The following is a 21,353-nucleotide window of genomic DNA, read 5'->3' as shown; positions in this document are numbered from 1 at the left end:
TGATGGACATCTAGGCTCTTCCCATAGTTTGGCTATTGTGGACATTGCTGCTATAAACACTGGGGTACATGTGCCCCTTCAGATCACTACATTTGTATCTTTGGGGTAAATACCCAGTAGGGCATTTGCTGGTTGTAGGGTAGCTCTATTTTCAACTTTTTGAGGAACCTCCATACTGTTTTCCAGAGTGGCTGCACCAGGTTACATTCCCACCAACAGTGTAGGAGGGTTCCCTTTTCTCTGCATCCTCGCAAACATCTGTTGTTTCCTGACTTGTTAATTTTAGCCATTCTGACTGGTGTGAGATGGTATCTCATTGAGGTTTTGATTTGTATTTCCCAGATGCTGAGTGATGTTGAATACTTTTTCATGTGTCTGTTGGCCATTTGGATGTCTTCCTTGCAGAAATGTCTGTCTTCTGCCCATTTCTTGATTGGATTATCTGTTCTTTGGGTGTTGAGTTTGATAAATTCTTTATAGATTTTGGATACTAGCCCTTTATCTGTCATTTACAAATATCTTCTCCCATTCTGTCGGTTGTCTTTTGGTTTTGTTGACTGTTTCCTTTGCTATGCAAAAGCTTTTTATCTTGATGAAGTCCCAATAGTTCCTTTTTGCCCTTGCTTCCCTTGCCTTTGGCAAAGTTTCTAGGAAGAAGTTGCTGGAGCTGAGGTCAAAGAGGTTGCTGCCTGTGTTCTCCTCAAGGATTTGATGGATTCCTGTCTCACATTTAGGTTTTCCATCCACATTTAATACAATCCCTATCAAAATACCATTAACTTTTTTCAAAGAAATGGAACAAATAATCCTAAAATTTGTATGGAACCAGAAAAGACCCCGAATAGCCAGAGGAATGTTGAAAAAGAAAAACAAAGCCGGTGGCATCAATTCCAGACTTCAAGCTCTTTTACAAAGCTGTAATCATCAAGACAGTATGGTACTGGCATAAAAACAGACACATAGATCAATGGAACAGAATAGAGAGCCCAGAAATGGACCCTCAACTCTATGGTCAACTAATCTTCGACAAAGCAGGAAAGAATGTCCAATGGAAAAAAAACAGTCTCTCCAGCAGATGGTGTTGGGAAAATTGGACAGCCACATGCAGAAGAATGAAACTGGACAATTTCCTTACACCACACACAAAAATAGACTCAAAATGGATGAAATGCCTATTATTTAAAATAACAATAATATCAGTGCCTTGTGGAGTTACATTGTATATAGAAGCGAAATATAATAGCTAAAAGTATGGGAGCAGGTAAATGGAGTTTTACTGATGTATAATTTTTACACTTATCATGAAGTGGTAAAGTACTAATTTAAGGTAGACTGTAATAAATTAAGGATGCATGATGTAACCTCTAGCTATCTGAAGCAGGATTTCTCAACCTTATCTCAACCTTATGACTTTTTGGTCTTGATAACTCCTTGTGGGAGATTCTCTTGTGTATTGCAAGATGTTAAACAGTATCCCTGGACTCACTCATCCTCTAGATGCCACTAGCACTTTCCCCCCATGAGTGACAACCAAAAATATTTCCAGACATTGCCAAATATCCCCAGGGTAGCAAAATCACTCTGGTTGAGAAATACTGCTCTAGATTAACTACCAAAAACAATAGAAAATGATGTAAACAAAATGCTAATAGAAGACTCAAAATGCAAATAATAATAATGAGAAACTTGATTAAACCAAAGTAAGGCAGGATAAGAGGAACAGAGAAGCAATGGACAAATGAGACAAACAGAAAATAATAGCAAGGTGGTCAGCTTAAATACAGCTATATCATTAATTACATTAATATAAATGAACTAAATGGTATTTACAAGAGACATTTTACATATAAAGATACAGATAGATTGAAAGTAAAAGGATGGAAAATATGCCAGGCAAACACTAACAACAACAACAACAAAGCTGTCATGGTTATATGAATGTTAGGTTAAATAGTCTTTAAGGCAAGAAGTATTACTGGAGATAAAGAAACACATTTCATAATGCCTTCAAAAGAGCAGTAGTCCTCAAACTACAAAGTAGATACTATCTTTTATTCCAATTTTTACAAATGAGGAATCTAAGTCACAGAAACATTGTGGGACTTACACAGGTAGTAAATAATGGATCCAGAACAAGCTTATGCTTCTAAATACTATATAGTATTCTTTAGCAAAAAAAAAAGGGGGGGGGACCATTTCGTGGTGCCTGGGTGGCTCAGTCGGTTAAGTGTCTGCCTTCGCCTCAGGTCATGATCCCAGGGTCCTGGGATCGAGTCCTGCATTGGGCTCCATGCTCAGCAGGAAGCCTGCTTCTCCCTCTCCCTCTGCCTGCCTGTCTGCCTACTTGTGATCTCTCTCTCTCTGTCAAATAAATAAATAAAATCTTAAAAAAATTTAAAAAAAGGACCATTTCTCTTCATGATTGAAATTAAAGGATTGCAGTACCCAAGGAACAATGACACTTTTCTATATTTCTTTAGGGAAGCAGGGCAGTTTCTCCACAAAGGCATTAATTATTCAAATGTAAACTTCAACCAGAATGAGGCCTTTTTATGTCTTTTAAGTTATGTCTTTAAGTTGTGTAACAGAAAAACATTCTATGATACCATACCCTAAGTGTAAAGTTTCGTTCAGCACAGCTGTGGTCTGGGATCCTCGTAGAACACTTCAAGCTACTTCCAAGAATCAAGTCAAATCATCTCTTTTTAGATTGCTATAAAACAAAGTGGAAACTTTCTTTTTCCATTACTACTCAAACTGCTTCAACAAAGCAAGTCTTATATTCCTGGGGGAAGCATAGAAAGGATATGAGTAAAATTTAATTTTGCCAGTAAAGTAAATAAAAAAGAAAATTTCCAGTAAGTCATATTCCTCTGTTCTCTGGGAAATAACATTTTCAGTCTGACTCTCCTGAAAAAGGCTCTGGACAGGTTGGGAACCCACTAATCTGCAAGGAACCATTTGATCTTTGAATAATTTTTCTACTTTAAAAAATATGTTATTAGTTATCTTATAAAACTAATACATACTAGAAAGGGAAAAAATGGTAAGGAGAACCCTGGGAAGCATATCCTTAACCTAGTGATCAAGGTTAACATCAGCAATGATAAGTCATGTTATTTACGTACTCCTTATATGATGATGTGCAAAAAGAGCACATCACTTCTATGGTATTTCCCCCAAAAACTCATAACCCTAAGTGTAATCATGATTAAAATATCAGATAAATACAAATTGAGGCATATTCTACAAAATACCTGACCAATACTCCTCAAAACTGTGAAAGTCATGAAAAAACAAGAAAAGAAACTATCACAGACTAGAGCAGACTAAGAAGGCATGACAACTAAATGCAGTGTAGTATACTGGATTGGATTCTGGAAATGAAAAATGGAATTAATGGGAAAAAATGGCAAAATATGATTAAAGTCTGAAGCTTAGTTCATTCTTTACCAATGTTGGTTTCTTAGTTTTGACAAATATGCCTTGATAATGTAAGGTGATAGCATTAAGAGAAACCGAAACTATGTACTGTGTTTGCAACTTTTCTATAAATCTAATGATGTTGAGCATCTTTTCATGTACTCGGTTGCCCTCCATATATCCTCTTTGGTGAAGTGTTTGTTCACGTTTTTTGACTATTTTAAAACTGGATTCTTGGTTTTCTTCCTGTTGTGGTTTTTATTTTATTTTTTAATACTTAAATAAGCTTTACAATTTTAGACTGTATTTAGATTTACAGAAAAAAATGCAAAGTTGATATAGAGAAGTTCCGTATATTCCACCTAGTTTTCCCTATCATTAACATCTTACATTGGTTTGGTACATTTGCTACTATTAATGAAAGAATGTTGATATATTAAATTCACACTTTATTCAGATGTCTTTAGTTTTAACCTAATGTCATTTTGCTGTTCTAGGATCCGATTCAGGATACACTTTACATTTAATCATCATGTCTCTTTAGGCTCCTCTTGGCTGTGACAGTTTCTTAGACATTCCCTGTTTTCAATGACCTTAACAGTTTAGAGGTGTACTAGTCAGGTATTTTGTAGATTGTCCCTCAACTTACTTTTTTAATGATCTTCTTATGATTAGAATAGAATTTGGGGAGGAAGACTAGAGAGGTAAAATACCATTTCATCACATCACATCAAGGGTACATTCTATCAGCAAGACTTATCAGTGTTGATGCTAATCTTGATCACCTTCTAACAACTCTATATGAGTCCTTGACCACATATGTGATTTGCAAATATTTTCTCCCAATCTTTAGCTTGTCTTTTGATTTTCCTTACATTGTTTTTTATCAGAAAAAGTTTCAATTTTGATGGAGTTTAATGTATCAAGATTTTCTCATATGGGTCTTATTTTTGTTATCATGTCTAAGAACTCTTTTCCCAACCCCCGGTTATGAAATCCTACTATACTTTCTTTTAAAAGTTTTATAGTTTTACATTTTACATTAAGTTATATGATCCACTTTGAGATACATTTTGTATAAGGTGAATAAAGATGTTACAGTTTTCAGCATATAGATCCTGTACATATTTTCTTTATTGTTTTTCTAATTACAATTTTATCTATCTCTGCTCTAATCTTTATTATCTTTCCCACTGCTAGTTTTGGGTTTAATTTAATCTTCTTTTTCTAGTTACTTATGGTGTACAATTGGGTTATTAGTTTGAGGTCTTCAATTTTTGATGTAGATGTTTACAGCTATAAATTTTCTTCTAAGCACTACTTTCACTGCATCCCACAAGTTTATTATGTTGTGTTTTCATTTTTACTCACTTCAAGGTGTTTCCTAATTTCTTTTGGGATTTATTCTTTGACTCATTGTAAGAGTGTATTTTTAAACTTCTGCATATTTATGAGTTTTCTAATTTTCTGGCTTTATTCCATTATCATTGGAAAATATACTTTCTATAATCTCAATCTTTTAAATTTATTGAGACATTTTCTGTGGCCTGATATATGGTCAATGATGTAGAATCTTTCATGTGCAGTTGAGAAGAATGCAAATTCTGTCTTTATATTGGTGAAGTGTTCTGTATATGTTTGCTAGATTTAATTGGTTAACAGTGTTGTTCAAGTCTTCTGCTTTCTTATTCTGTCTGGTTGTTCTATCCATTATTGAAAGTAGGATACTAAAGTCTCCACCTATTATTGTAGATTGTCTATTTCTTCCTTCAATTATATCAATGTTTGTTTCATATTTAGGGGCTCTGCTTTTAGGTACATGTATGTTTATAATTATCATATTTTCTTGAATTATTGAAACTTCTATCAATATATAATGTCTTTCTTTGTGTCTTATTACTTTTTATTACTTAAATTTTATTTTGTCTGATGATGATATAGGTACCCTGGCTCTCTTATGGTTACTATCTGTATGGTCTATCTTTTCCTATCCTTTTTATGTCTTTGTATCTCAAACAAGTCTCTTTTAGACAGAATTTAGATGGATCATGTGTTTCTTTCCAATCTTCAAATATTTTCTAATTGAAGAACTTATTCCATTTACATTTAAAGTAATTACTTTTAAGGAAGAACTTCTGTTATCTAGCTATTTGTTTTCTGTATGTCTTATATGCTTTTTTGTTCCCAATTCTTTTTTTACTGCCCATTTCTCATATTTAGTTGATGTTTTCTAGTGTACCATTTTTATTCCTTTGTTTACTTTTCTGTATACTTTTTAGTTATATTTTCTTAATAGTTATCTTGGGGATTCCAGTAAACATCCTAAATTTATAACAACCCAGTTTTAATACTACAAACTTAATTTCAATAGTATACAAACACTCCACTCCTATATGTCTCTACCTTTTCCCTTTATTGTTGCCACAAATCACATCTTTATACACTGTGTGCCTAATAATGTAAATTTCTAAATATTGATTTATGCATTTGTCTTTTAATAACACAGGAAAAAATAGAGGAGATACAAACCACAAGCACAGTAATAATGGCTTTTCTATTTACCTGAGTAGTTGCCTTTACCAGTGTTCTTTATTTCTTCATGTGATGTTAAGTTATTGTCTAGTTTCCTTTCATTTCAGCTTAAAGGACTCTCTTTAGCTTTTTTAAAAATATATAGCAGGTCTACTAGTAATAAACTCCCCGAGCTTTTGTGTTATTATTTTCTCCTTCATTCTTCAAAGATAGTTTTGTTGGAGGTAGAATGTCATCCCACTGCCTTCTGGCTACTGTGGTTTCTGGTGAGAAATCAGCTATTAGTGGTTTTTTTATGATTTATTTATTTACTTTAGAGAAAGAGAAAGCGAGAGCACTAGCAGGGGGAGGGGCAAAGGGAGAGGGAGAGAATCCTCAATCAGACTCTGTACTGAGCATGGAGCCCGACAGAGAGCTGGATCCCAGGATCCTGGGATCATGACCTGAGCCAAAATCCAGAGTCGGCTGCTTAACCGACTGAGCCACCCAGGTGCTCCTCAGATGTAGATATTATTGAGGATTCCTTGTATGTGAAAGTCTGCTTCTCCCTTACTGATTTCAAACTTCACTCTTTGTCTTAGGCTCGTGGAATTTTGACTATAATGTGTCTCTGGGTGGATCTTTTTTAAGTTTTTTTGTTTAGAGTTTGTCAATCTTCCTGGGTGTGTAGATTCATGTTTTTCATCAAATTTGGGAAGTTTTTGACTGCCATTATTTTTTCAAATATCCTTGCTGACCCATTTTCTCTATCTTCTTCTGGGACTCCCATAATGCATACTTTGGCTCACTTGATGGTCTACCACAGGTTCCCTAGGAGCTGTTCATTTTTCTTCATTCTTTTTTTCTTTTTGTTTCTCAAGCTGGATAATTTCAATCATCCTATTTGATGTCCATTGATTCTTTCTTCTGCCTGCTCAAGTTTGTTGTTGTACCTCCCTAGTGAATTTTTCATTTTAGTTATTGTATTTCTAAGCTCCAGAATTTCTTATTTTCTCCTTTTAATATTTTCTATCATTTTATTAATGTTTTCATTTTGTTCATACATTGTTTCCTGGGTTTTTTATTGTTGTTGTTGTTGTTCTTTTCCACATTTAATTCGTTAACAGTGTTGTTCAAGTCTTCTGCTTTCTTATTCTGTCTGGTTTCTTCTCCTAGCTCTTTGAGCATATTTAAGACAATTGATTTAAAGTCTGTCTGGTAAGTCCAATGTCTAGGCTTCCTCAGGAACAGGTTCTATTTTTCCTTTGAATGAGCCATAATTTCCTATTTCTTTATATGTTTTGTACCTTTTTATTGCAAACTGGACATTTGAATATTGTGTGATAACTCTGGAGATTAAATTCTTCCCCTTTCCCAGGGTTTGTTTTTCTTCACTGTTGAAAATTTAGCTTATGTGCAGTCAGTGTTTGACTGATATTTCCTTGAATGCTAGGAGCTTTAAAAACAAAAACAAAAACACCCAATCCCAGTTGTTATAGATTGACTCTGCTGGGACACTCCTTTAACATTTAGCTAGGCCATTAACAATTCTGCCTCAGCCTTTGTTTTCTACTTTCACTGAACCTGTAGATCAGCCAGTGGTGAAAAGTTAGGGTCTTGTAAGGTCTTTTCTAAGCATGGTCTTTTCCTGGGCATGTGTGTGGCTTTCCAAATTTCCCAGTATACATGAGCACTCTTAAATTTCCTTATTAAAAAAAAAAAAAAAAGATGAGCCCTATAATTGCCCCGGATTCCTGCCTGGTAGTATCTGAGTATCTGCCCAAGTTGAGGATATAGAGAATTCAAGGAGGCCAAGACACCTAGAATTTACAAGGCAGATTACTGGAGGTAAGAGAGCTACAGAGAGAGAGAGAGAAATGGGGAGAGTGGAGAGGAGAGAGGGAAGATAGGATAGGAGACAGAATAGAAGAGAGAACAGAGCACTCAAGAGCTACAGAGGGTTTCCTGAAAATCTTTAGCTGACTACTGATCGGTACATTCATGTAAGGAAACCACCTGTGCCTGGGAGGATTAAGGAAACAATGGAAAGGAGTATGAAGAGCAATTCTCAGAGCTCACACAGGGTGAGGAATAGTTTGTATTCCCACAAGCCAGAATGGAAAACTCCATAATTCCAGGGCATCAGGTTCAGTACCCACAAAGGTATTACCTCAGTAGTGAGGACACTAGCTCTGGACTAGAAGCTGCTCTCGTCATTCCACATAACAAGGTTTAAAAGCAATCTTCAAAAGAATCAAATGATTTTCAAGTAATTTAACATCAGCCTACACAAAGCTCAAAAAAGAAATTTTTAAAACTCCAGGACCCATCAATGAAATATTCACAATGGAAAACATCCAATAAAAAATTACTGGGCATGCAAAGAAGCATAAAAATACAACCCATAATAAGAATAAAATTGAGTCAATAGATAAACACATAAGAGAAACATATGATAGAATTATTAGACACAGACATGAAAGCAGCTATTATAGCTATATGCCATCTGTTCAAAAAGGTAGAAGAAAGCATGAATATGTTAAGAGACATGGAAGACCCAATGTAAACTTCAGAAAAATTAAATGTCTGTGATGAAAAATAGCCTAAATGGATGGGCAAAAGACATGAACAGACATTTCTCCAAAGGAGACCAACAGACAACATGAAAAGATGTTTATCATCACTTACCACAAGGGAAATGCAAATCAAAATTATAATGAGATATTACCTCACACCCATGAGAATGGCTAAAATCAACAACATAAGAAACAACAGGTGTTGGTAAGGATGTGGAGAGAGTCCCCAGGTGGGAATGCAAACTGCAGCAGCCACTCCAGAAAACAGTATGGAGGTTCCTCAAAAAGTCAAAAATAGAACTACCTACGATCCAGCAATCACACTACTGGGTGTTTACCCAAAGAATACAAGAACGCTAATTCAAAGGGATAATGCACCCCTGTGTTTATAGCAGCATTATTTACAATAGCCAAGATACGGAACTGGACCAAGTATCCGTTGATTGATGAATGTCTCTTTCTCTCTGTAGCTCTCTTACCTCCAGTAATCTGCCTTGTAAATTCTAGGTGTCTTAGCCTCCTTAAATTCTCTATATCTTCAACTCGAGCAGATACTCAGATACTACCAGGCAGAAATCTAGGGCAATTGTAGGGCTCCTCTTTTTTTTCCCTTCTCTTGGAGATAACTATCCTGTGGTGACTATTGTTCAATGTCTGAAGACCATTCTTTTGTGTGTTTTGTCCTGTTTTATAGTTGTTCATGTTGGAAAGGTAAATCTGGCCAGAAACCCACCACCTGGTCTTCTATTTATTTTTGTTTTTATATTAACTTTGTTTAAATTGTCTCAAAAAATCTGTGGTGGCTTTTGGTCAAGTTGTTTTCATTTTTAAAGTGTCAATCTTATGAACTATATACAAGTTAGGATTTAGAGGGCAATGTATTAGTTTCCTAGGGCTGCCATATCAAACCACAAATTAGGTGGCTTAAACAACAAAAATTTACTTTCTTACAGTCTCAGAGGCTAGACATCCCAGATCAAGGTGTCAGTGGGGTTAGTTTCTTCTGAGTCTTCTTTCCTTGGCTTGTAAATAGCTGACTGCTCCCTGTGTCTTCACATGGTCTTCCCTCTGTATCTGTGTGTGTCAAAATTTCCTCTTCTTAAAAGGACACCAATCATATTGTATTAGGGCTCACCTGAAAGACCTCATTTTCACTTAATTACCTTTTTAAAGATACTATCTCCAAAATCAGTCACATTCTAAAGTACTGGGGGTTAGGATTTCAATATATGAATTTAAGGGGGGGGGACATAATTCAACCCATAAAAGGAAATAACATAATGACCTATCTAAAGTGGCTTAAATAATAAGTGCATTTATTATCTCACATAACAAAAAGCACAGATATATGATGGTTCCTGGACTGGTGTACTGTTTCAGTGGATTTATCAGAGATTCAGTTGCTCTCCATTTTTAAGCTTTGTCATCCTCAAGTATATCAGTGATATCTTCCTTCATGGTTGCAAGAATGCTACAGCAGTTCTACCCATCACATGCAGACATAACCACTTTCAAAAAAGAAGAAAAGTATTTTCTCCAAAGCATAATTTTTTAAATTTTTTTTAATTTTTAATTTTTTTAAATTATTTTTTTTAATTTTTAATTTTTTTAAAATTTTATTATGTTATGTTAGTCACCATACAATACATCATTAGTTTTTGATGTGGTGATCCACGATCCATTGTTTTCGTACAACACCCAGTGCTCCATGCAGTACATGCCCTCCTTAATACCCATCACCGGGCTAACCAACCGCCCTCCTTTCCCAGGGGGCTGCCCTCCCCCCTCCCCTCTAAAACCCTCAGTTTGTTTCTCAGAGTCCATAGTCTGTCAATTCCCCCCCCCATTTTTCCCTTCCTTCTCCTAATGCCCTCCATGCTATTCCTTATGTTCCACAAATAAGTGAAACCATATGATAATTGACTTTCTCTGCTTGACTTATTTCACTTAGCATAATCTCCTCCAGTCCCATCCATGTTGATGTAAAAGTTGGGTATTCATGCTTTCTGATGGCTGAGTAATATTCCATTGTATATATGGACCACATCTTCTTTATCCATTCATCTGTTGAAGGGCATCTCGGCTCTTTCCACAGTTTGGCTATTGCGGACATTGCTGCTATGAACATTGGGGTGCATATGGCCCTTCTTTTCACTACATCTGTGTCTTTGGGGTAAATACCCAGTAGGGCAACAAAAGCTAAAATGAACTTTTAGGACTTCATCAAGATAAAAAGCTTCTGCACAGCAAAGGAAACAGTCAACAAAACAAAGAGGCAACCCACAGAATGGGAGAGATATTTGCAAATGACACTACAGATAAAGGGCTGGTATCCAAGATCTATAAAGAACTTCTCAAACTCAACACCCAAAAAACAAATAATCAAGTCAAAAAATGGGCAGAAGATATGAAAGACACTTCTCTGAAGAAGACATACAAATGGCTAACAGACACATGAAAAAATGTTCATCATCATTAGCCATCAGGGAAATTCAAATCAAAACCACATTGAGATACCACCTTACACCAGTTAGAATGGCAAAAATGGACAGGGCAAGAAACAACAAATGTTGGAGAGGTTGTGGAGAAAGGGGAACCCTCTTACACTGTTGGTGGGAATGCAAGTTGGTACAGCCACTTTGGAAAACAGAGCTACTCTATGATCCAAAGCATAAATTTTTATAGGAGTGAATATTTACTAAAAACCTCATCAAAATTGAATCACATGCTCATTACCTACTTCAAAGGAAGTTAGAAAAATAAACATCTGGTGTTTTGACCTATATATAATTTTTTGGCCTATATATAATTGATACCTCTGCCACCAAAGGACAGAAGTAATGGATGTTGACTAGAAAGCTGACATAATCTGCTGCAAATTTCCAGAAACAAATGATCCACAAAACATTTCTTTCCATCTGAAGCTTTTACAATGTACTATTATCATTAATTAGTCCTACACTTAAACTTCCATGGCTAGGCTAAATTAGACAGTTTGAGATATTTCCTCCTTTAATAGGAAGTACAAAACAAGCAGTGTATTTCCACCAGCAATGTTATCCTTATATATGAATTTCCATCCATTTGATGAAGTCATGTTAGAGCTTGACTCCAACATATTTCCCTCATTTTAACCAGAAGTTAGAACAAATGCTACAGTGTCTAGGCAGTATCCAATTTTTGAAAAGTAGAGGCTAGATCCTTTGACAATTTCCTCAAATATTTCTTGGTTGTAGGGTGCCTCAGTAAGATCCATTTTATTAAAACTGTTCCATCAGGCTGAGGTGTGTGTGTGTGTATTTAAAATAAAATATTTCTGTACTGAAACATCAAAGAAGATCACATAAGGTTTGATATGCTCAAATTTCCATTGAAAGGTATTAGCGGTGCCACCATTTTCATGCTTAACCTTCAGGTTATCTAGGACTTAGGCTTATTTTTCCCATTTCAGCTACTGCCTTCACAAACTTATCAATGCACCTTTATCAATTACACCAAATTTGTAAACCATATGGCCAGTAGTGATAGACTTGACAAAGCCTATATGCCAAAGCCTATTGATGTGTAGGGCTTTACCATTTCCAATTTTGGCTTGAGTGTAATGATGGTTTTCACGACTTTCTTCTGGCATTGTCCCATTGCCCCACCCCATGTTTCTATCCTAGAAGTGAATACTCCCTGGTCTCCTAAATTAAATCCAGAATGCTATTTATTATTTATTTATTTAGTTAGTTAGTTAGTTTTTAGTTTTATTTAAATTCCAGCTAGTTAATATACAGTGTAATATTAGCTTCAGATGTATGATTTAGTGATTTAACACTTCCATACAATACCTGGTGCTCATCACAGCAAGTGCACTTCTTAATCCCCATCACCTATTCTACCCATCCCCCTACCCACCTCCCCTCTGCTAACCATCAGTTTGTTCTCTGCAGTTAAGGGTCTGTTTCTTAGTTTGCCTCTCTCTTTTTTCCCCTATGATCATTGTTTTAAATTCCACATATGAGTGAAATCATATGGTATTTGTCTTTCTCTGACAGACTTAATTTGCTTAGCACAATATTATAGCTCCATCCACATCACTGCAAATGGCAAGATTCTATTCTTTTTTATGGTTGAGTAATATTCCCTTGCATATATATATATATATATGCATATATATATATATTCTTTATCTATTCATCAGTCAATGGATATTTGGGTTCTTTCCACGACATGAAATCCAGAATTTTAATTAGGAGGACCTACTAATACCTAAAGAGAGAATGGTGAGATTGAGGAGGAAGTTCTAAATCTAGAATTTTCTCCCTCTGTGAATTGGATGGAGGCTGTGCTTAAGATGATAAGCATAAGATTGAGTTACAGGAATCTTTTCTCATGTGAGAAACTATTTAGAAAGATTGAAAAGTAGATATTTAGAGTACAGACTCAGCAGTGAGGAAGAAGATGGTGCAGTAGAAGGATCCTAAGCTCACCTCATCCCATAGGTACAACTAATAACACCAATATCAGTGTAAATAACCCAAGAAATGACCCAAAGACTGGCAGAACAGACTCTCTTCAGCTAAATGTAAAGAAGAGGCCGCATTAAAGAGGGAAGGAAGGGCAAAGAAACAATTGGGAGCTGAAAGGGCCCATTGTACTGTTCGCAGGAGGGAAGGATGTGGCAGACATAGAGAGGGGAAAGAAACAGACCACCACAACAGGCACCCCAGACATGGGGGACCTGCAGGGAGATGACAAATCTCCATAACATTTGGCTTTGAAAACCAGAGGGGCCTGGCTTCATGAGTTCTTACAATTAGTGTGGCTTAACACCTGGAACTTTAAAAATCAGTAAACTTGGCTCTGGGAGAGTCTGGAGGGTGGTAGGAAACTGAGTCCTGTCCTTAAGGAGATAACAGAACAAACAGCAAAGATACAGCACAGAAGCAGTTTGAAAAATGCCTGGGGTATACAGGAAATAGATTTACTTACTAATCTCAGAGCATGTGCTGGAGGGGCAGGGATCTTTGGGAGAATTCTCCAAGAACAAAAGAGCTGGTGGGTGCCATTTCTGTCCCCTGACCCCTGGCCTAAATACAGGGACACCTGCAGGAACCAGCCCAGACCCAACACTCTCCACCTAGCTTACTAACAGTGCATCCTGCCTCTGCCTGCTTCTGTGGTTCTGCCCCCTCCAAACCAGCCCACATTGGCAGAAGTTTCCCAGGGGGCTGCACATCCCCTCCCACAGTGTACCAACATGGACTTTGCTGGCACCATGCACCTCAGCCCCAGCTTCTCCTGCAGACCTGCCCTCTCCAATACACTCTTGGCTGGGGCCCATCCAAAGTGGTGCCACAAGCCTAGCAGTGTGCAAGTAGCCCTGACAGAGGCCATCACCACTCCAAAGTGACTTCGGCCCCAGAGGGAGGAAGATAACCACAAATACCAGTACAAATGTGGCCCCAGCAGTGGACTGGGGGCATACATTGGGTCTGACTGCAGGCCCCGTCCATCAACAAAAGCTTCTCAGGGGACAACATGGGAAAGTGCCTTGCATTTCTGTGGTACTGCATCTCTGGCAAATGCCTGGCCTGACTCAATTCAAGCCCAAGGCAGCCCCAGACTAACACCCTAACAACATAGATACTGCCCACAACAGACAAAGAGGGTCATTGTAGGTGACTGGACTGAAGGCAAAAGTGGCTCAGCCACAATAGTAGCATGCATACAGCACACATAGGAGACATTCCTGAAGCACTAGTTTCTGGTGAACAGGGGACATTGCACTGAAGGACACTACAGGACCTCTTCTTCATAAGACCACTACTTTAAAGAGCAGGAGACGAAGCTGACTTTCCTAACACATAGAAACAGACACAGAGGGTTAGACAAAATGAACAGACAGAGAAATATGTCCCAAATGAAAGAATAGGACAAAACCACAGCAAGAGGCCTAAGTGAAATGGAAATAAGTAATATGACTGATAGAGAATTTAAAGTAATAGTCATAAAGATACTCACTGGACTTGAGAAAAGAGTGGAGGACCTCAGTGGGGCCCTCAACAAAAAGATAGAAAACATAAAAAAGAACCAGAGATAAAGAACTCAATAAGTGAATTAAAAATACACCATATGGAATAAATAGACTAGGGGAAGCAAAAGAACAGATCAGTGACCTGGAGGACAGAGTAATAGAAAGCAATCAAGCTGAACAAGAGAAAGGAAAATATAATAACAAAAATGAAAACAGACCAAGGGAACTCAGTGACACCATAAAGCATAATAACATTTGCATTATAGGGATCCCACAGTAGAAGAGAGAGAAAAGGGGGAAGAAATTTTATTTGAAGAAATAATAGACAAACCATGAGAGACTATGGACACTGAGAAACAAACTGAGGGTTCTAGAGGGGAGGGGGTTGGGGGATGGCTTAGCCTGGTGATGGGTATTAAACAGGGCACGTACTGCATGGAGCATAGGGTGTTATACGCAAACAATGAATCATGGAACACTACATCAAAAACTAATGATGTAATGTATGGTGATTAACATAACATAAAACCAGAAATTATAGCTGAAAACTTCTTAAATCTGGGGAAGGAAACAGAAATCCAGATCCAGGAGGCAAGAGAGCCCCGACATAGTAATTAAAATGATAAAAAGTAGTGATAGAGAAATTTAAAAGCATCAAGAGCAAAGAAAACAGTTGCATACAAGGGGAACCCCATAAGGCTATCAGATGATTTTTCAGCAAAAACTTTGCAGGTCAGAAGAAATTGGCATGATATATTCAAAGTGCTGGGGGGGGGGTAATAACTGCAACCAAGAATACTCTATCCAGCAAGTCTATCATTCAGAATAGAAGGAGAGATAAAGAATTTCCCAAACAAAAGTTAAAGGAATTCATCACCACTAAACCAGACCTACAAGAAAGTTAAAGGGGACTCTGAGTGAAAAGGAAAGACCATAAGTAAGAGTAAGAAAAGTAGGAAGCACAAAATCAGTAAAATTAAGTATATCTATAAAAATCAGTCAAGGAATTTACAAAATAAAAGGATATAAAGTATGACATCATATACCTAAAACTTGGAGGGAGGGAGAGGAGTAAAGAATGGGTTCAAACTTAAAAGTGCAGACTCTGGATCTGGGTTCAAATCTCAGCTCCACCATTAACTAGTGTGTGAGCTTGAGCTAGTTCATTCACCTTTCAATACCTCAGTTTCCTAATCTAACAGCTACCACATAGGGCTGTAATGAGTTAATGTGTATTGGTCTGGGGGTGCAAGTATTATCAAACCCCTGTGGATGAAGTGAGCAAAAAAGAGAAAGATTTCTTCTGCCTTATGGGATTTTACCAATATGAAAGGATGCCCTAAATTATCTTGGGAGAGAGGCTGCTATGTTCCAGCAGTTGGTGGGGGAAAAAAAATGACTAGTAATTTGAACTACCTGGAGATGTTAATTTATTTAGAAGGCACAATCATATTAGCCAAGAACTTGGAGAAACATGAGGACTGTTTCTGGTATGAGACCACTTGGAAGATGCAAGCCTGGAAGTATCCATTGACAAATGCCAATTCTACCAGTCCTGGATCATGTACGGTATATTTTGCCATAACTGGAGGTGATCACAAATTCTAAAAAGAGTTTTACTCTTATTAACTAGCCCTGTTCACAAATTATAGGAAATTAAGGACCTTCTTGGGTTTCATTGGGCACTGTAGATTTGTGAAACCCCTTCACAAACCAACTTAGAGTTGTCAGATTAAAAATGGGAAAGTTCACCCAGTTACCCCATCCCCCCACCCCGTCCCCTCCAGCAACCCTCAGTGTGTTTCCTATGCTTAAGAGTCTCTTATGGTTTGTCTCCGTCTCTGATTTCATCTTGTTTTATTGGGGTAACTGGGTGATGGACATTAAGGAGGGCATGTGATATAATGAGCACTGGGTATTATATAAGACTGATTAATCACTGACCTCTACCTCTGAAACCAGTAATACATTATATGTTAATTGAATTGAAATAAAAATAAATAAATTTTTAAAAAGAGGGAAAGTTCAATGATCAGACAGAGGGTTGGCTGGTATTTTACTCCTTTATTAGACATTGGTTAGAAAAGCCTATCTATAGGTACTTCAATCATTGATGACTTGCTTAAGCTCCTGTCCTAATGTTTGTTGACCTCATCAAACCCTGTATTTAACATCCTTTTAAAATAAATACCGTGGTTTGTCAGGAAAATTATGAAGATATAATATATATATATAAATATAGTTATTGCTATATAAGTATGAGTCTTTCTGAAGCTGAGACTCAATATCCTGTTTGCAAAATAAAATTCTTGACTTTAAAATGGGCTCTTACAGAGAATACATTTATGGTGTGCCTTTTCATTTTTTTTTTGTTTCAAATTTTTATTTAAATTCTAGTTAGTTAACATAGAGTGTAATATTGGTTTCAGGAGTAGAATTTAGTGGTCCATCACTTGCATATAACCCCAGTGCTCATCATAACAAGTGCCCTCCTTAATTATGGTGTGCCTTTTCAGATGTACTGTTTACCAATATGAAGCTCAGTGCTATCGGCAGTAGTACTAATAAAATTTAATTTTATTATTCAATATAATATTTTCTATAAACCTGGGATCAAGATTAAGATATTGATGCTGCCTCTCATAACACATACCAACAAGCTATTGAAACTATCCCCAATGAAGGGTTCAAAGCTATCTGTAGTTGCCAAAGTATAGGAAACTTTCCTGAGTTAAATATAGCCAAAAGATTGATGCTGCCTCCAGAAACTGGGTCTATGTTGGGGACCACAACTCTGTGGTCGTGGAAACTTGCCAAATGTTCCAACTAGAAGTCAGACCTGAAGGAAAGGACAATGGACAAAATGCAAGCTAAAATGGGTGATTAAAGGAAAAACTAAAGGCCCCCTAGAAGAAACTACATGTTATCTTGAAGTTTGCTTGAAGAATAGCATGAGAACTGATTAATGGTATATTACATTATATCCAGTGCAAGAACAATGGGAACAACTGGTTAAACCTCAAGAATGCTATTACCATGGTTGTGAGAGTTTTATGTGGTGGCATTAGCTGTTTGGGGAAGGAAAGAACTATATACACAGAATCTATTTTGGGGCTGAAGATGACTAAGGGCACCAAAGTCAAATGTGAAATTTCTAATTTGCATTTAAAAAAAATGTTGCCAACACCCAGCTTTCCTGGAAGCCATTCAAAGCCAAATACAATGAGAGTTAGAGAGTGTAGCCTCCTTACTGTGCCCTGAATAGCCAAATGGAGCACAATAAAATGCATTCCCAAAGAGACAAATCTTACTCTTCGCCAATCAGCCACATGCTCAGAATCCATAAGAATGTGCAGGAGAGTGTTACCTTTGTGGAAGAACTGGAAGTAACTTTTCCACACTTTGCAGCTCATCCTGCCTGCTCCACTCCAGGTGTGTTGAATCTCTGTCATTATTGGAGCCACCTATATAGTCACCTTTCTCCTAGGGAAACTCGTCCCTCTTTGGAGTCATCATCTCTTTCTCCATTCCTCCACAGGTTTCTCCTGTTGTTAAACCTCTGTTTCCCTCTTCTGAGCTTCTACATTTTGCTTGTTTCAGTCTTTGACCCAGGTGGGTTGTCATTTGTTCCATCTAGCTCTTTCATTAAAGATGGAAAGGTCTTTAAATCCATGTGGATGGAGGATGGGATGAAGAACAGCTACCCCTGTCAGTCTGGACTTGAACATAACTCCTATGAGATATTATGCTAAAAATTCTGTCTCTTTGGTCTATTTACAGTTGCATTTCAAATAGCCTCTTTCTATTATCCCAGTTTCTCTGTATTTGTACCCAGTACCTCACCAAAACACACAACATTCTAAGAAAGAATCAGTTAAATTAAGAGACTACAAAGATTTTACTATTGTGAAATTATAATGGGAAATTTATGTTGTCTGCAGATAGTGTAATGAGGTCCCGGTCCACCCTCCACCCTCTACATACCAGTATCCATTTGCTTCTATTCATAAACTAGGAGAGGTTTTTGTTTTTATTCTGGAGAGAGGAACTCAAAAAGATGAAAATAGAGAATGAAGATGATGATACAGGATGTGTCCCCAGCCATGTGAACTGAGTGACCCTTTGTAGTTAGAGAAAGGTGAGAGATGGGGCATTCAAAAAAGTCTCTGAAACTCTGGGCACAAGCAAGTTGGCTTTAGAACCCAGCAACACAGGGCAACACAGAGTAGAGAAGCCCTTTCTTTTGCCTTTTCATGGGACCCAATACACGTCTGATATCCCAAGGATGGGCATTTTAGAATCATCTAAAGACAGTCTACTTGGGACTACACATAATATCAGTGGTGATGCTTTTCTGAGTAGCTTTATGGTAGGAGATACAGACAAATGGGATCCAGAAAAGGAAGAAAGAACAGAATAGATGCTGAGTGGAAATCACAGCTGATAGGTTAGTTTGTAGTGACACGTAGGCATTTCTTTGCTACACTCTCCCAGCAGACATTTGTATTACATACATATACACATACACACATATTCTTTAAAAATGTATTGATTGAATGAATGTGTATGTAGAAACACAAAAGAATCTGCAGATAATTGTTATAATTAATAAGTGAATTTTGAAAATTCACTGGGTAAAAAGTCAATATGGAAATATCAATTTTATTTCCATATACTATCAACAAGCAATTGTAAATGAAGTTTTAAAAGATACATTAACAACAACATGAAATACCTAGAAATTAATCTAACAAGACCTCTACACAGGAAACTATAAAATATTACTGAAAAAAGTTGAAGCAAATGTAAACAAATGGAGGAATTTGCTAAGTTCATGGACAGGAGCACTCAATATTGTAAAGACATCAGTTCTCTGCAAACTGAGTTATAGATGCAATTCAACCAATCCAAATCTCTGCACATTCTTTTTTTTTTTTTTTTGGTGAAAATTGACAGGCTGACTCTAAAATTTATAAAGCAGTACAAAGAGCCAAGAACAGCCAAGACAATCCTAAAGAAGAAAGAAGTTGAAAGATTGACAATATCAGATAGCAAGACTCATAAAACTACATTAATATAGTTTGGTCTTTTCAAAAGTGTAGACAAATAGGGCGCCTGGGTGGCTCACTTGGTTAAGCGGCTGCCTTCGGCTCAGGTCATGATCCTGGAGTCCCTGGATTGAGTCCCACATCGGGCTCCCTGCTCGGCGGGGAGTCTGCTTTTCCCTCTGACCCTCCCCCCTCTCATGTGTTCTCTCTCATTCTCTCTCTCTCAAATAAATAAATAAAATCTTAAAAAAAAAGTGTAGACAAATAAAGCAATAGAACAGAGTAGAGTCCAGAGATAAACCCATAAACCCACATATGTATGGACATTTGATTTATGACAAAAATGACACTGCAGGGCATTGGGGAAAGGAATTCTTTTAAATTAATCATCTGAGTCAATAGAATAGCTATAAAGGAAGAAATGAATCTAGACCTCAACCACACACTTATATGAAAATAATTTCAAGGTGGATCTAAATGTGAAAGATCTAAAGTGAAAGTTAAAACACTAAAACTTTTGGAACATAACATAGTAGAATATATTCATGACTTTGAAATAGCAAAGATTTCTTAAATGGAACACAAATTTTACACTAACCATTAAATTAAAAGATTAATAAATTGGAATACATTAAAATTTAGAATGTCTGACTATCAAATTATACCATGAAGAGAGTGAAAAAGCAAGTCAAAGAATAAGAGATGTTTGCACAATATAAAACTGACAAAGGACTCGTATACAAAATGCATAAAGAACTACTACAAATCAGTAAGAAAGAGAGAAAACCCTATAGAAAAATGGGCAAAAGACTTGAATAGGCACTTAATAAAAGAAGATACACAAACGATGACTAAACATATTAAAAGGTATGCAACATCATTAGTCATCACAGAAGTTTAAATAAAATCTGCAAAGATATATCACTACACACCCACCAGAATGCCTGATATTAAAGAGTGACAACAGCAAATAATAGGATATGGGGCAACAGACACTCTCATATATTGCTGGTAAAAATGTAAATTGGTACAACTTTGGCATTCTGTACTAAATCTGAACATGTGAATATTACAAGTGTATATAAAAGGACTAGAACTACTGTAACCTTTCAATAAAATGATGTATAAGGTAAATGGGAGTAGTTTTTCCCGGATAAAGGGAAAAAGCCAGTTGGGTTAGAGAAAGATTCTCATGGGGCATGGCTTCTAAGAGTAGTTGCTTTTTGACTGTCAGGTTTTTGTTTTGTTTTGTTTTTTTCAGCTAAGTGGGGTGCCAATATGAAGATAAGAGCTGGGTATCTACGGAAAATTGGTGTAATTTTGAGAAATAATTTCTGTGAAGGAGAAGGAAGGATTGTTAACAGATGAGAAGAATTCTTCACTGAAAGAATGTTCCAAAACTATCTTTATGAAGTCTCATAAAGATGCATGATAATAAACTATTTCTTTGGTTCCCCCAATATCTTTGGTAAAGTATCTATAGCCCCTTTTTTTTTTTTGAAACAGCATTTGGGAAGGTATAAGGAAGATCATTACTAGAAATCAGATTTTACTGCTAGCCAATCATCATGAGCAGAGTCAAGGGGATGAAACCAACCTTGCTTTATTTTTTCCCATCAAATCATCAGTCAATCCAAAATTTTCCTCTAATGGGCATTTGGGAATCCCACCTTTTCCCTCCACCTCCTCTACTTCCAAGAGATCTTATTAAGTCTTGCTCTTACCCCCTACCTTTCACTCTTGAGTTCTTCACCTGTGATGACTTTATGTAGG

At 36.8% G+C, this 21,353-nt stretch overlaps 1 protein-coding gene across 1 annotated transcript in view; it reads left to right on the top strand.

Moving 5' to 3' along the window:
- Positions 1 to 20,988, top strand: part of RBM41 (RNA binding motif protein 41) — a 105,062-nt gene extending 84,074 nt beyond the window's left edge. Inside the window, exon 9 of the mRNA XM_054508827.2 lies at positions 20,842 to 20,988. The gene's annotated coding sequence lies outside the window, so the exon portion shown is untranslated. The remainder of the gene's footprint in view (positions 1 to 20,841) is intronic.
- The last annotated feature ends 365 nt before the right edge of the window (positions 20,989 to 21,353 follow it).

This window comes from Mirounga angustirostris, unplaced genomic scaffold (assembly GCF_029215605.1).
Source record: "Mirounga angustirostris isolate CCGP_5_RB_7025 unplaced genomic scaffold, mMirAng1.0.hap1 SCAF_11, whole genome shotgun sequence".
In the NCBI taxonomy this organism is placed as follows: Eukaryota; Metazoa; Chordata; class Mammalia; order Carnivora; family Phocidae; genus Mirounga; species Mirounga angustirostris.
This window is presented reverse-complemented; position numbering and strand designations above follow the sequence as displayed.